The sequence below is a fragment of the Dioscorea cayenensis genome, chromosome 6 (genome assembly GCF_009730915.1).
Source record: "Dioscorea cayenensis subsp. rotundata cultivar TDr96_F1 chromosome 6, TDr96_F1_v2_PseudoChromosome.rev07_lg8_w22 25.fasta, whole genome shotgun sequence".
Lineage (NCBI taxonomy): Eukaryota > Viridiplantae > Streptophyta > Magnoliopsida > Dioscoreales > Dioscoreaceae > Dioscorea > Dioscorea cayenensis.
Genome location: NC_052476.1, coordinates 4890125 through 4908073, shown reverse-complemented (window position 1 = coordinate 4908073; position 17949 = coordinate 4890125). Strand labels below are relative to the sequence as shown.

Genomic DNA, 17949 nt, shown 5'->3' with positions numbered 1-17949 from the left:
AAATTATTTAAAACATTATATTACCCATTGATAATTATTATAAAAATTATCAATGAGTAATATATTACAAGGTTCACTGTAAATTCCCAATAAATAAATTTTTTTCAAAAAAAAAAAAAACTTCACATTATATTTTCATTTTTAAAAACATCCATTTAGTTTTTTAAAAAATATTGTAAAAAATTATTTTGAAAATAATAAATAATTTTACACCCCTTTTTCATTTTCCAAAATGATAAAAAATTAATTTTTTCCCCCAAAAAATGGTAATTAAAAAACATTGCTACTTATGGGCTAAGGCCCGCGACTCCAAGTCATCACATCGTCTCCCATGGTTTATTGCATAGCTCTCTTGGGATATTGATAGCGGTTTTCCGGCGATCGACAAAGCTCTCACCGGTGTGTTTCTCTGCAGATCCAGTTTGAGTTTCCCAAAAAAGCTTTTGCCTCTATCGCTTAAACTGAGGCAGTAATCGGGTCTGAGACTGATGATTTGGCCAAGGTGTTGTTATCTGAGGAGTAATGGATGTGGTTTGATTGTTTGTAGGGTTCTTTTGAGTGTTGAGATCTCAGTCACTTGAATTCTTAGCGAGGATCTCTTTCAATACAAGCTTTGGATGGACAGGTGAGTGAATTTCCTCGCACTATCTCTAAACTTCTATTGATAACTGTGGTTGTTGCATCACTGCAAGGGGTTATTCAAGAAAAATGAGACTTTAGTTAATTTCTCTATTCAAATCCATGGGAAAATCGGCTTGGAATTTTAGGGTTCATCCCTACTTTGATTTCGCTTTGCTACATTAATTCCTATCTCTTTGTTCTCTCATATGGCCTCAATTTCATGGTTTGCATGTTGCTCAATTCCTACTTTATTATTTTATTTTGCTAATCTTTTTCTTCAGGTGAAGGCATTGTTGGTAACTCATCTACAGTTCCGTTGTTTTATTAGTAACTTACATACCAATCAATCCGCATTGAATTTCATTGTGAGAAATTAGAGGGTTTTGAATTTCATTATAGTGGAAGTTTGGAAGGAAAAGGCATGTCCTTTTCCACTCTACAGTGAGGTTCTTAATTTTCCTCTACTTTCTTTATTCTACCCTCAAAACAAGGGCTTTCAATTGTTCTATCCTTTGTTAGCATATTTGAATGATATCCTTTGTGCATCTAACTATAAAGAAGTGAATGTATGATCTTGCTACAGGACTGTATCTATTATATATATGGTGAAAGCTTATTTATTGTAGTATTTGAAGTATCCTAAGTTGGTCACTGGTGCATAAACAATGTTACATGTCTTGTCATTAACCTTATTAAGTGACAATAACTTTTAGGATTTTTTTTGCCAACGACCTGTGGGTCTATTGGTATACGGGTCGTCGATAGAGCTCTCACCGAGTGGTGAGAGTTTCGATTCTCGGCTGAGGGCACATTTCTGGGAGTTGTGAATAGTGGTTGTGTACGAGTGGTTCCAGTGCCCACGTGAGCCCAGCCTCGTCCCCATTTGTTCCACCGAGGCTTGTGCACGTCCCTGGGGTCTCTAGTGGGTTCGCCCCGCTCTCTTTCCCAAAAAAACTTTAGGATTTTAAATGCTACAATGGATTACTCAATGAATATTTCCTCAATGTTAAGCAGGAGAGACCAAATTGTTGGTCCAATTAGATACAATTAACTTATAATTATCAAACTCTTTAGTTTTGGTACTTAGTATATGATTTCCATTTTTCTCATGTCAATTGAGTAAGCAGGAATAGGAACAGGAACAAGAGTAGGTGCAACAACTGAGGGCCCGGTGGAGAAAATACTAGTCCTCTTGCTTCTAGTGTGCTTGAAGTTGCAATGTGGAAGCAACTTAACACTGTTTTCCGTTGCCATTCCTTGTTCTCATCCTACGGATTAGCTTATTGATTTATATCAGGAAAACCAAAACGAAGGGGAAGCGTATATCAACATGGTGAATTCCAACAGCAAGCTAGCTAGCTACTACCAACTTGCTTCACAGACTACTATCCCACAAAAATTATATGAAAATTTATGTGCACCGCAATCAGGTTAAAACAATAAAGGTGATCCATCCGAAAACGATCAGAACCTTTGCAAAGTACTTCCAAAATATAGATGCAACAAGGCATTTACTCTGCTGATCATCCAAATGAGCTAATTAAAACCTTCTCAAGTACCAATTCAACAATCATATTCATCAAGCATGATGATGATCGGTCAACAGGTGCCTGTAGACCTGCATAATAATATTGCAAATACTCAGTTGAGGGTACAACCGTAATCAAAAACTTATACGAGATTGGCTACAATGAATAGATCTACATTAGCAAGCATAGGTGGAAACTGCTCTTACCAGCCTTCATGGCGACAGCAAGTAGGACCATCAGTTCCCCTCCCAATTTCAAGCCTTGGGACTTCCTTCGGTGCTCTTGTTGCACAAGTGGAACATCTAATTCCCTCAACTGGCAATTCCCCCTAGGTTCTAATCAGGTGAAGGTGCTACCACTATGCTTAATTCTAACAATTTACACATGTAGCAGCAGAGTGGAGGACATAGCTCCGATAATCAGAACAAAATAGTTCCTAAGTCTCCTATTGAATTTGTAAATCAAGGGAAGACCATTGAGTTGTCATAATCTTCACGGTGGACAAGTTGTAATGCCATTTAGCTTTCAAGTTCAAAGAACATGCCTACTCCTCTAGTAAAATGGAGGATGACAAACTTAATATCCATGCAACAGAACCTTCACATATCTCAAGATGGAAGTTCTTCCAGTGGGGTCCCAGAATCCAAGCACCATCCCCAGGTGAAGCTATCCAGTTACCTTAGTTACGCCTAGGCTTTTGGGTTTATTAAGATGCCATAATAATTCAAATGAAGGTCAATATACTGAAAAACCTCAAGATTATTGGTGTGACCCCACTTGAAACTGTATAAGTCCATTACACTTTTAGTTTTTATCCTATATGGGACTATTATCTCACTTTATCATTCCAACATCTCCCCTCAAGTTCAACTTGTTACATGTTCAGTTGTAACTTACCATTTTTTTTATCTTAGACTTGTACTTTAAGCCTTGGAACCTCATAGGCCCTTTTTTCTGCTTGGGATTGTGCTCCTTTTATTGGGCTTGAGTCTCAAAGGTCTCTCCTTTTTTTTTTTATAGTAGTCCTTGGATCTTTTCCTTTGGTTATTAAGCTTAATGGGCTCGGATACCAATGCTTCTCTTCTCTCAAATTCTCCTTTCATGGTCTTCATTGATTCTTCTTCTCAATTTCTCTGGTTCTTCTCCATGATAACCAGTCAGAGATCTCATATGATGAAATAGATGTTGTTGGAGTAGTAATTTCTTGGTGTTTTTGGCTTCAAGGTGAAGAAGGATCAGTTAATTGAACTTGTTCTCTTGAAATTCTCTCAAGCAAGGAGAAGTTAAAATCAATCAATCTTGGATGAAAGAAATTTATGGAGTCTCACTCTATTATTCGAGATGCATGATCTTTCTACAACCAAGGAGTAATGAAATTTCATAAAAGGATATTAAAAAGTTTTCTCAAAGAAAAGCGATGAAGATCGAACTAAGAGAATGGAGGCATTGAAGAACAATAGTGTGGATAGATATCATGAAATGTTGTTGGAGCAATAAGTTGCGATTCTTGGTGTTGCAGCAGAGCGTTTCTCTATTCTATCATCCGTTTTGTCCCAGACAGAGGAGTGTATTCTCAAACTCGGACAGAAGTTAAAAGCGACAAAGAAACAACAAGAGCAGCAACATGCAACAAGTGGTACTAAAGTGGCTGCTCGAGCCCAAGTATTGACATCTTTCTCTTTTATGTTCGAATGAAGTAAACAAAGCTTTGAAAATCTCCTGGCAACAGGGCCTATCAAAAGAAGATTTCAAGACTGCAGTTGCTTATGCAAGAGAGTATGTAATGGTCAGAAATAATTTCTGTTCACTGAACACACAGAAAAGACAGCTCATCTGTCAGCAAGTAAGTTTGGTGTTACGTTTCAAATTCTCTTCACTCTATGTTTACTCATTATATTTGCCATCAATTCCAACATTTATCTACTTTTTCTCTAATAATGGCTGAAATTTAATGTGCATATGTAAGCACTAGATTTAGAGAGGTGATTTTGTTGCAATTTGAAGATGTTATAATTTATAATAATAAAAAAAAAGTGAGGATGTTATATAAGTTCTGCATCGGAACCGGGGCATAATCCAATGGTTCTCATCATGTGCTGTGATTAAGGGGTCTCGAGTCCGAACCCCTTAATTTGTAATGCACAACCTCCCATGTGAGAGGTGATATGAGAAGCATTTTCTCTCCTCTTTATGGTTGTATGATAAGAGAATTTATCTTTTATAAGATTTGTAAGTTACTGAAATTGATGTACCTATGTACCTATGTACCTTTTGTGACTAACATCTTTCATTGTTTTTGTAGTAAAAAAGAGAAAAATATCTGTTCTGCATCCTTACTTGTACTTTTGTTTGTGGCTTAAAAAATTTTGGTCAAGTATAATCTTGCACATGCTGTGACTGAGATTGTTAGACAATCCTCACTGCAACAAGGTGGAATGTTAAGAGATTACCAAGTAGTACGTTGAAACTTCCCAGACGCTTTGAATTTACCTTTTAGTTGTACATTTTTTTTATGTCACTTAATTCTCATTTTGCTTCCCCATGTTCATTTTTCAGGTTGGGTTGAAATGGATGCCTTCATCACATACTATTAATAGGCTGAATGGGATTTTGGCTGATGAAATGGGCCTAGGCAAAACTGTGCAGGTTAGATTTATTTTGAGAGCACACTCAATCCCACACTACTTAGTACTTACCTGTTTTAGGATTCCCTGTATTAAGGTTTGTACCATCCTTTTTTTTTAATAAAGTGGATTAACCACAAATTTGATATTACTTAGATTATAATTAAAATTATTATTTTTTATTTTAAAAATAGATAACTCATATATATATATATATATATATATTAAAATAACGTAAGAAATATAACATTGATTGGTTTTGATATTGCTTCTATCCGTTGTGTGCCCTTTATTAATTAATTTATTTATTTTAATAAAAATGAATAAATAGCTCCGTGTTGAAATAAAAGACAATTACTAACTTCACATTAGAAAATTGTAATTTCCCCCCTTGTCAAGTGAGAGGTTGTGGTGAGAAGTTTTTTTTTTTATTGCCAAAACTTATTTTATATTTTGCCATGGATAGATTTCACAACCTCTGATTAGTGCAGAGAATGAAATACTAACTCTTGTGTTATTACATGGTATTCTTTTCCTGTTTTTCTAAAAACTATAATTCAGCTATCTACATTTGTTTTGATGCCTGTCATCTGGTCTTTTGGTGGTGAAGGTTATGGCACATTGATCGCTTATTTGATGGAATTCAAATGGAACCATGGACCGTATCTCATTATAGTCCCAAAAGCCATCTTAGTAAATTGGAAGGCAAGGCGCTCTTCGGCTCCTTTATGTTTGCTCACGTAGGGTGCTTTGTGAGGTCATCGACTGATATCTTTCTATATCTTTCTTTTCCTTCAAAGTGAGCTGTTTAAATGGTTTCCTTCAGTATCATGCATTTTTTATGCTGCACGAAAGTAATTAATGCCATTATTTAATTTAAAACCTGTGTAGTAATCCAGCTCTGTCAGGAGCACAAATGTTACCAGCTCTTTTGAAACCTGAGCACTAAATCATCATCTGTTTTCCTTTATTAAAATTGAAGAATTATAGAAATCTAATCTTAAAGAGGGTTGCTCTCAATTTATAGTACAACAATAGTAACTGTTTGCACAACCGCAAGCGCATAGTTTTGCCAAGTAGTAATAAAGTATCGATCCTATGAGGACCAAGTATGATTACCAATCTATTGCAACAAGGGGTTATCTAGACAATTAAAAACATGGAAATTAGGAACAATAAGTAGCATGGAATAGAACACAACCAAGACTGTAGGAACACAGGGCTGTGGATTATGATTCAAGTTAAATAGACTTAGGTTTAGGAACTCACCACAAGGTGTAGCATGGATGATGTGTTGGATCTAGACTAGATTTGGGTAGATCTCTTGAAGGGAATTAATCCTAAGCTACTTGTCACTCTCCTTCAAGATAACAAGTTAGGTCTTGATAGGGCCATCTCCTACTTTCGTGATAGATAAACCTTTTCAAAACCTTAATAAGCATGGTGATTAAGTAATAAACCCTCAAGAATTACCTTTCAGTAGATTCGGGGTGATTTAAGAGGTTCCAAGGCCCAGGTTATCCTTTCAGTTAACCTAGATCTCTAAGATAGGCAAGTAATGCTTTCACAATTACAAGCTGTGTACTTAAATCAGAAATCAGCTCAAGAAATCTACCATTAAGCATAAAAGATCGATACAAAGAGTATCAACACATCACACACTCAACACTTTGGGCTAATGCCAAACCTAAGAAAAGTTCTACACACATCATCTCAGTTACAAAGAAAAGATGGAAAGAATAGAAGTTCTGCAGGAAGCAACACAACAAGGCTGAGAGGACTCCCTATGATGTCTACAGGGGTCTGATCTTCAATTTCCAGCTCTTTTTTCCTTCTTCAGCCTTCCTCTAAGTCTTCAGAGCTTCTTTTCTTCTTTTTCTAGCCACCAGCCACTTTCTCCCTGTCCCTCTTGCCCTAAAAACCCCTTTCTGGTCCCTTTTTATGGTCAGAAATGGAAGCTGGGCCCCAGATTACTTTACAGACTACAGACAAATTGTGTATCATTCCAGTCTCCAGGGTTTCTCAGCCAATTCCAGCTTTCTACAATCAAAACAACTAGAAAGAGTAGTTTGTACAAAAAGAAGGGGAAATAATCATAAAGACTGGGAAAAATGCATGAATACTAGCTAAATGCATGATGCTAGTAATGCAATTTATATGTGCAACAGTAACTTTAGAAGCATTGTGAAACAATGTACATCATCTGACATCATCCTCTTGTTTAACTGCTGAAAGAATTTGAGACATCAAAGTATGTAGAAGTTTTCTTTCTCAGACATGTTACAGCCATGAGAATTTTCCTGTTATATGTTCTCATACTATTTCCTTATCTATAATGGGCATCACTGCACTTGTCTAAACTATCCATATTTCAATGATTATTCCAAAGACTTCATTGTCAGGTCTTTTGGGAAGCTCTGGGTCATATTACAGAATCCTTATGAAACTTAAGAGAGCTGGACATCGTGGTCTGATTTTTAGTACCATGACTAGTCTTCTTGATTTGGTAGAGGAGTAATTGCTTGCAAGTTGCAATGGCGGCAGCTCATATATGGAAGAATTGATGGCACAAGCAGTCTTCAGGATCGTGAGACAGCAATTACTTATTTCAACAGCCCTGACTTTGATTGCTTCATTTTCCTGCTCAATATTCAAGTTGCTGGGTAATTAAAGGCTTAAATCTCCAGACAGCAGATACAGTTGTTGTCATATATGATCATGATCCAAATCCACAACAAAATTAAGTGCAAGCAATGGCCAGGGTTCATCGAATCGGGCAGACGAGACCAGTGAAAGTCATTTACGTGGAGACAATTACAGAGAAAATCTCCAATTCTGAGAAAGAAGATGATATGAAGAATGGAGGTAGTACTGGAGATTTAGAAGATAGTCACGAAGCATCATCAAGTTCCTGAATGGCTTCGTGCTAGTTCTGAAATATTAAATTCAATTATTTCTACTTCATCTAAAAAGCCATCAAAGAGCATTTAACTGGAAATATTGATGGCAATTCAGGAAGAAAGAGGGGGAGCCTCAAAGGCAGTAAGAATAAGAACAAAAGTACTATTCTAAGAGAATTGGATTACAAATTTGATGAAGATTCTGGTGCTAGCTCAGAAGTGAGAGAATATATTCATCAGGTGAAGAAGAGGTGGAAATAGGATTGACTCTGAAGATGGGAAACTCACTTGTGATAAGGATCCATTTGATGAAATTCCTGTTATTAGTGGTGGTGTTCCAATTAAGTTATCCCAACCAATTGTGAATTGGCCAGCAGCCAAATAAGAAGCGCAGAGGATTTTTTTCAACTTCCATTGAAGTTAAAGCATGACCATGATATGATATGATGCTAAGGATTCGCCCAAAGATTGAACCGTCTAATTAATGAACCCATTTTAGTTAAGTACCATAAAAGAGGCTGGTCTTCTTCGAATAAGAAATGCTTCTTTTTCGTCTAGAAAGCTTTCTCTTTTACTGCTTTGCCAGGGCATGAACCTTTTTAGGCTTCTTATTTGGGTTTACAGATGGCAGTACTGTACAGATGACTCAGGTCAAATTTGAAATTTCAACAAGTTACAGTTCTGAATGATATAAATTTAATTAAGGACACAAAGATAACATTGATTAATCTCAAGAAAACAAAAGAAATGGCTGAAGAAGTAAACACCCCAAAGAATTTCAGACATGAAACAAAACTTCAGTGATCAAAACTTTCTCAAGATCCAAACAAAATAAAAAAAAAGCACTAAAATCATAAATCTACCCAAATAAAAGCAAAATCAATCCACCAAACGAATAAAATAAACAAAACCTAAATTTCACCGGCATATTGCTTTCCTTTTCTCAATTAAACATATTTTTTTTGAAGAAAAATTCTCTCATATATATTTTTAAAAACATAAAAAAAATAATAAAGTAAACAATTGTTTATTTATTAATTCATTGGCTAGTAATGAAGAAACATGAAAAGAAAAAAGAGAAATAAAAAAAAAAATCAACCAGTTTAATTGGAATATATGAAATAGAATAAAGTGTAATAATAGAACTTTGATATTAAAAAATTTACAAAGAAAACAAAAGTTAAATTGTTATATTCCCATTGTTAATTCACTACTCTATTTCCATAAATTGAATTGAGGGAGTGTGCTGCCTAATTTTGCTAGTTCATTGGCTTTAGTGTTTGCTTCCGTATAAATATATTCCACAATACAATTAGTTCCTTTTAACATCTCAGCCATTTCTTTGAAAACCTTCACGAAATTATGAGGTGGTGGCACCAAACAGTTAGCCCATCTGGTCACTGTGAGAGCACTACCCTCAATGATTAAATTAGCATCATCACAAGAATTAGGCATTAATTGTTTGAAACATTGAACACCTTGCCTCAGTCCTTCCATTTGAGCTGCTATGATGTCTTTGTCATTGCCAAAGTTGGTATTAAGTTCTTTCGCTGGTCCGGCATATGAAAGCAATACCTCCCCTTCATTGTTGCTTAAAAAACCACCATAGCCATAAAATCCATATCCATAGGCATCAAAGTTAAGCTTGATCCAACCTGGTTGGGTTTGAGTTCCTGATTTTCGATATTTTCTTAGGCCACGCAAAGGTTTGGGATGAAAAAAGAAGATATTTTTCCACTCATTATTGAGCTTGAAGTTGTTGAAGTAGCAGCGTTCCATTCGGTTTCGCAATTGACTGCCATAATATGTTTCTCATTAGCATGAGTTACTTTAAACTTTAAATTTATTTTAATTATGAATAACTAATAATTGGAAAAAAGATTTTTATATAATTTAATTTGAATATTTATTAATTTTTTATATTACCTAATATCATCGTAGCCAAATATTGCAAGCTGGTGGTCAACTTGAATCTTTTTGAGAGTTGGGAAACCTGCAATATATAGATAATCAAAATTAAAAAATTGCTAATATATATGCACATTAATAACCAGATCTAGAGAAAGAGAGTGAAGAGAAATTTACTTGGTAAAATTGAGTTAATATCAAACTCTGGTTGAAGGTTAAAGAATACCCAATAAAACTGATTAAGTGGCAATTGGATATCTTCCTTATCAACAGTGAAGTCAATAGTAAAATCTTTGATCGTATTCATATACCGATACCGATCCTCTTCCTTCATTCTGGTTATTTCAGTTTTCTTAAGTATCCCATAGTCTGGTTGGTCATATGACTTAGCCCAGCCATGCATAGATGATCCTAAAATTATTAAATTGTTCAACTTGGAAGGTGACCAATTTGTTTCCAACAGATTTGACACAAGCTCATGCCATGCAAATGGTAAAAATAACAATGTTGGCTTTTCCACTTTTCGACGAGCATATTCATTGACGGAAAGTACAGTACATCCGAGAGATTGAAGAAGAGCAGCATCCACTGAAGTAATCACTGGGTCAAACACTTGTATCTCCCCAATCCTTAGAATGTCAACCTCTTCTCTCAATAATATAGCCAAGGCAAGCTGATAGTGAGCATCATAATTGTACTCCAAAGAGCCCAATGCGTATATTATCATTTGCACTTGTTCCTCTGATCCAAGGCGACGTGATATTTCACTCTTCAATGAATGGTTGTTATGTAACTGATCTCGAAACTTACAATATTGTTCCGATTCTCTCAACTCCATTATAGCAATCTCCGTTTCATATTGAAGTTTTGGCAACTCTTCAATGTCATCTTCATCCAAGCGATAAGAATAACTAATAATAAATACATAAATTATAAAAAAATGAATTATGAGCTAATTAAACAAAATGAGGAGAAAAAACCACAGACTTATACTATTAAAAATTATTAAATTATTAACTTAAATAAAAAAATACATGTGTCAAGAAAAAAAAAATAAATATGGATTTTTTTAAAAGAAAATTGATACCGTAGCTAACTATACTAAATCTCAAAAAATTAAAACACCATAGATTTTTTCAGAAAAAAATAAAATATTTTTAAAAACAATGTACTTATCATAATATATATTTATTATATTTTGACCAAATTAATAAAAGTATATAAAAAAACATAACTGAAGTCTAATAATTGCTTTCCTCCTAGCAGTTACCATACACATGCATGGGCCAACATGGGGTAGCAAAGAAGCCAAGGAAATATTGACAAATTACAAATAGCACTTATATGGGATTATATATATATCTCTAATGTGTATGTTTTTTTAATACATTAGAACATAACCTGATTATTTTCTATCAAATTTTTCTGCTGACAATCATTAAAAATTATCATAACATTCAGATGTATGCACAAACTACATATAAAAACTAAAGGATGAGCCAAACATCAAGATGCATGAAGGCATATGGTGGAAAATGATGAGTGAATCATTCTCATGAGCATTATTAGAGAACCTTAATTTCTGGTTATCAATGTAGTTATTTTTTAAATCTCACAAAAATTAAAAGGTTCTAGAGTTTTTTTAAAAAATAACATTTCATTAAAAAAAAAGAAGAATGTGCTTATCAAAATATGTATTTATTATAATATTAACAAATAAATAAAAATATTAAAAAACAGTAAGATTTATACATAGGCATAAGTCAAAAATCAGGCACCAAAGAAGCCAAGGAAATATAAAAATTAAAACCAACGGTATTATGGGAGTATATATATTTAAATATACATGTTTTTGCATACATTAGAACGTAAGCCTCATTATCCTCCATCAAAATTTTCTTCTGGTAATAATTTCAAATTTTCATAACATTGATGAGATGTATGCACACATTATGTCTTAAAAAATAAGAGAAAATTGGTGATAAACCCCTCAAAATTTCTATAATGGCATATTTACCCTTAGAAAAAACATAATTATATATATACCTCTGAAAAATCTAGGTAATTACGGATATGCCCCTACTGTTAGATTTCGTTAACAGAAGTTAATCAAACTTTATTAACTATGGTTATAATTTGGATTAAGATATACAAAATGTCAAAAATAACCCTTGTACAACTTAACTAATACAATAAAAAAAACTTTTCAAAGGTATAGATGCAAAGGGTATAATGGCCATTGTATATATCTACTGTTTATTAATAGATAGTTTTTCAACTTATTTGAACCCCAGGGGTATATAAGCAATTATATGTATTATTCAAGGGTATATATGTAATTATCTTTTATTCAAGGGCACATATGTAATTTCAAAATTATTCAAAGGTAAACCTGTAAAACTCCCAAAAAAAATAAAAGGTGAGCCAAGTATCAAGATACAATGATACATGAAGTAATATGGTGTTAATGATGAGTTAATCATGCTCACCATTATTATTAGAGAACCTTAATTTTTTTTATTATTAATGTAGTTATTTTCTAATTTTTATCAAACAACCCATCAAAATCAGTCCGAGTCTAAAATTTGTCTTAATCTAGAAGAAATTAGGAAGAGATAGAAGGATTGAGGAGGAAAGGGTGATAATAAAAATATATGTATGAATATCAAGTTTATTAAGGGTTTATATGCAAAAAAATAATAAATAAATAAATAAAACAATACAGGATTTAACTAGTAATATTGATGGCCCCTTATTATTTTACTTTAGAATAATAATATTTAAATATATAATTCTGTGATTGGCTTTTCCTTGAACTAGTTATTGTTTTTTATTATACCATATTTGATGATGCAGTTTGAGTTTGCTATTTATTATTATTCAGTTATCACTAATTACAAGGATATATATATATATCCAAAATAAATGTTTGTTAAATGGTAGGTGCAAATTCAAATTCATAAGTGTAAATTGTAATTATCTATTTTTACTAGAGTTTATATGCTATGATGATGATGATGATGATAAAAATAAAAATATAAAATCCAAACATTAACTAGTGTGAATAGTTCTTACCTGGACTCATCGTCCACCCACTTGAAACAGGATTCCGTACCTTTAAATAAATAAAGGGTTGAGATCAATAAATTAATTAATAAAAAGTTGTAGTAAGTTATATAAATTAGGGACATATGAGTATGATTAAAATATATATAAAAAAATCCTAATTAAAATGAACACTTACTTGGCAAAAGCTTGTTCATGTTTTCTTCATCGATATCATTCCCATCAAAATCAAACCCATGCCAACACATATCTTCAAATATTTGTTCAGGATTGTAACCTAAGGATTTTTCAATTGATGATGATTCATCATTGATGTCAAACTCCCATTTTTGCTTATAGGTGGCCCATATGTATCTTAATCTATCTGTCACATATGTTAATTTGTCAATAATCATTTTTGGATGTCCTCCTTCACTATCACATGTGGATATCATATCATCTAAAGTATCAGTAATGGAAGCCAAACTACTTCCTAAGATTATTATTTTCTCTAGTTGTGATGAGCACCAATTCATCTGAAGTAAATCTCCTACAACGTCGGGCCTAGTAAATGGTAAAAAGAACAGAGTATGCTTGTCAACTTTCCATTTAAAACGACCACCGGTCATACGGATGACCTTTGCATCCATGAGCTTTGAAAACTTCTTCTTCAACATGATTCAATGTGAGATTATTACAATAAATTGTTATCTCTGAATCAATCTTCAGTCCAGGAGCTTCCCTAAGTAGAAGGGCAAGGGCTAGTTGGAATCTCGCTGCATAACTGTATTGAATTCTACCGAGTCCATATATCACCATGGGAATGACATGAGAACCAGTGATATCTCTAAATATATAAGATATGATCTTGGGTTTTTTTTGAATTTGATGAATGAGTCTACTATAGAAGTTGAATCCCCGAACCTCTTTTAGAGCATATTGAATATCTTCCATTAAGACGGTGTATTCATGGTCTTCTTCCATATTTGATTATCAAATTTTATTATAGCTATTATCTGAATAATGATGGATATAATGACTGGTATATATAAAGAGTAGTGAGGGAATTCTTTTCCTAGTTCTAGTCGGAACCCTTAAATGAGTTCTATTTTAATAAGAATCCTGCTTGCAATACGAGTAAAATATGCAAAAGATTATAAAAGAAAAATTAATGATGTGAAATCAAAAGAATATGAAAAGGTTCATGGTTTCTGGATATGTATATGAAGCTTAATAATCTTATTTTTATTAGAATTCACTTTAAGACTTAATCCTATTTTTACTAGGATTGAATTAATTTAAATAGTTGTTGGATGAATATCTGATTATGTCAGTTGTGGATAAATCATTATTAAAAAATACAATTTAAAAAAAAAAAGAACTTTGAAATATTACTTAATTCTTACTCGTTTTAGGATTTTCGTTTGAGTGCGAGCGTTTAGGTAGTTGTACACTTGATGGCTACACATCTTTAAATTACAAATATTCTCTCATAAAGTAAACTACATAATACCATTCAAGTTCAGAGCAGAGTATTTGCTATTACATACAAAAGTTAAGATGTGTCAAACATGGCAACTGTCAAGGTGAATCAAAGATAAGATAACCAGATCCATGATGAATACAGTAGTGTAAATAAAGCAAAAAGACTATAAATTCTAGCCTCCATTTTATCACCACTAGAAACCTTTTTTTTTTTTTATTACCACTTGAAATCATAACTATTTTTGATAAACATAACTAAATTTCTAGAGCAGAAGCCATACTCTCCAAAATTTCATAAATGAAAGGAAGATATATTTCCACCAAACAATATCCCACCTTTCAAGACAGAAGGGCATTGACGTCAGAAATCATTGTTGCTCACTTGGGCCTTGGCATTGTTGAGGAAAGAAACAAGGTTGTCTGCCGGATGAGAAACAATAGCACAGCAAAGCTCACTCACATTGATCCTCTAGTGTTGGAATGGCATGCATGTATAGCATCTCAGCAATAGTCCCAAAAGATGCAAATTTCATAATTGTATCAGCAGATAATATATAATCATTGCTTATGTTACAATTGTAGGAATGTTTTCTGGATTGAATCAAGAAAATATATCAGGCCCAGCTAATATTCATGCTATTGCCCACACTGTCATCAGACATTTTGCAACATACTTACAAGCCACCTAATAGCATCTTTCTAACAATTTGAAACCAGACAGACAAGGATATATCCAAATGATGCCCTTATGCCATTACCAAGAACAAGGAGATGGGACAAAAGTCAAAGATAATAAGTACATGAATTTCATCAGAGCCAAAAGTTACATCCTTAAAAAGCCAGGTGGAAACCAATAGAGATATGTGATTGACAAGGTGGAAAGACAGCTGAAATATGTGATTGGTGTTCACCAATCCACTAAAAAATGAAATATATATATCTTAAAGTTGGACAAAGATTCGCGTAAAACCATGCAACAATAGATTCGAAAGTAGGGCATCACGAGGAGAAATGTGTTTCAAGGTTATTTGCATGCTGGGCAGGTAAGTATCCAACTTCAGAAAGTTTACATTGCAGAGAAATTATATCTGCAAATATGCAAGTGTTAAGATAGTGGTGATCAGATGCCAATTAAGATATTAAAAAAGTACAATACACTAATAAGCATCATTACTGTGTTACCACTAAGTAATTAAACATGAAAATAAAAAAAATCGCTCAAGCTACTGTCTGATTGAGATTACTTGACTTCAAACAAATTTGTAGACCAGTACCTTGGAGTGCAACTCCAATCAATTAGAGGAGACCCAAGCAGAGAAGACAATTTGATATATGCACACATAAAATCTTGAAAATCAGAGTCAGATTTCAAGAAGAACTATATGCAAGAAAAAATGTTAAGGCTAGTTTAAGACATAGGCCTGGGCATAACACCATATTATTCAGCCTGATAACCATGAACCATTTACATCTAATCATTTACCTCTTATGTTTGACAAAAAAATTCAGAAGTCCAATAGAAATTCAGAAGTCCAGTTGCATCATTTGATGGATAATGGTATAAGTTAATTATCAACAGGACACCAGATCTTCCAACAGCTATAAGATGTCCCTCATGTAATCAGATAGGAAGTGAATCATACATGACTTGGTCAACTTACAACAGACATAAAATTGTAATACCCAAAGACGTTTACCAATTTGTTTTCTTTCAAGTTCAACTACACATAGATATGTTAGATGGAAATTTCTATGTTACGGATTGACTGCTGAATGCTATACCAATAACACTTATGTTTCTTCATTGTTGACTTTTATGCATCAAAATTTCTAGTTTCGACCTTACATGAATTTTAATTTTTTTATTAGTTACTACTATTAGATGCATCCAAACCAATTTTTTAAATTTAGGATCCAACTCAAATATTCAATACTCTCTGGTAATCATGTATGATGAGCTCTTGAAAGAACTTAAAGCTGGAAAATATGAACAAAGTTGAGTTTGAAAATTATTCTCACACAACTAAAGAACAAATTGTGCAGACTGAGAGCATAAGGGCCACCTAAGACTAAGAGTCAGCTATAATTATTCTGTAATGGCATATAATTTAGGTCATATGCAAGTTGTAGCATATTCTTTGAACCAATTATTCATCTTGATTTCAACTTAGCGAGAAGCCTAACTTGGTATAGCTTATTCATAAAATAAAATAAAATGAAATGAAAGATTGTTCTTGATGCCAAAATCAACATTGTCCAACTTAGTTTGCATTCAAAAGAAAAACAAAATTCAGTTAGCATAATTCACTTTTAAAAAAACAATATGTCACATAATTCTATTCATAGTTTCATAGATATTGAATCACGTAAAGGGCAAGAGGTAAAGATCATGTTCTTACAAGGAATCTGACAACCCCAAAGTGGAACCAGCCCTTTATACAACCTAAAGTTTCAAAAAGGAAAAGTCATGACTAAATTAACAAAAATAAAATAGTTAATCCAGAATAAAAAAATTTAATGCTAAGATCCATACCCCCAAGGAACCTTCATTTGACAGGGCCCCAGCAAATCTTGGCCGTGTCTGAACACAGACCTTCAAAGCCTCCATGGAGTGATTACTTCAGCAGATGCAAACCCCATAAGGTAGATACAGCATATTCAGGACCAGCTATACCAGAGTAGTACTTCTAAAAGATGTCATAGAATCCAAATTTGTAAGCACCCGGAGCACTATACCCCAGCAAGGTAGGCAGCCAGTCCTTAAAGGAACCTCTCAAGCCTTGCTCTTTTAGCATGACCCTAACCCCAGATGAGATGCTCTTGTACTTTGTTGAAGTAATCTGAAAGCAAGCAGCATTACACATTAACCTGTTTATGCTATGCTGATAGTGAATCTCTCAGATTTGTTGTCCCAAACACTAAGAACAAACTTATAATATAATTAAAAAAAGCACAAAAAAAAAATATTATATAAAATATAAGTTTATCATAATTTTGTTGTATTCAGTAATAGACAAGTGAGAACATGTTAATCTGTAAAAGAAATTAAAAAAAAAAATCCAATAATTATCCTACAATCTGCTTTGAAAAAAAAAAGAAAAAAGAAAAAAAGGCTCCTCATCATTCAAATTATTCGGCATAATTTGACATTAGCCAACAGAACCTTTAATTCATCCGGACATAACGCAACAAGTAATAATATGCACCGAAACAAAAATTGATGCAAATCAATAGCCTTTGAGGAATCATATCCAATAATTCCCAAAAATTAGAACACAGTTTTCATAATTTCTCTTTAATTTCAACAAGTTATAGCTTAGAATGACATCAATTAAATAAAGGCCACAAAGATAACATCGATTAATCGCAACAAACCAAATGGCCAAAGAAATAAACATCTCAAAAAATTTCAGCATCAAAACAAAACTAGAAAGATGGAAACCTTCTCAAGAATCCAAGATCCAAACAAAATACAAACAAGCATGAAAATCAAAAATCCACCCCAAAGAAACAAAAGTAAAATCAACCAAACAAACAAAATAAACAAAACCTAAATCTCACCGGCATGTTGCACTTCACGAGTGACAGCCATGTGCGTCAGCCCACATCTCGCGATTCCGCCGGCGGTGTAAGCCGCATAGAACATCGGAGAGTACATTTCGGTCCTGAGCGGCTCGTTGGGAGCCTGGACCAAGAACGATCCGCCACGGGCTAGCGATCTCGAGGATGAGGAGGTGTACAGGAAGCTGGGGACAAAAGGATCGGCGAGCACTCTCGGTGAGATCCATGGCAAGGGCTTCGTGCGTGGTGGTCCTTCTCGCGCTTTTAAAGAGGGGC

General features: G+C 33.7%; 2 long non-coding RNA genes across 2 annotated transcripts; one reads left to right on the top strand and one right to left on the bottom strand.

The window, feature by feature from the left end:
• Positions 1 to 321: 321 nt before the first annotated feature.
• On the top strand, positions 322 to 5719 carry LOC120262870. The gene is made up of 4 exons (XR_005537007.1): positions 322 to 625; positions 4453 to 4606; positions 4707 to 4796; positions 5385 to 5719. It is a non-coding gene; the product is annotated as an uncharacterized LOC120262870 (long non-coding RNA).
• An 8942-nt stretch (positions 5720 to 14661) lies between these two features.
• On the bottom strand, positions 14662 to 17949 carry LOC120262869. The gene is made up of 4 exons (XR_005537006.1): positions 17674 to 17949; positions 16646 to 16952; positions 16512 to 16555; positions 14662 to 15200 (listed from the first exon to the last, which is right to left on the bottom strand). It is a non-coding gene; the product is annotated as an uncharacterized LOC120262869 (long non-coding RNA).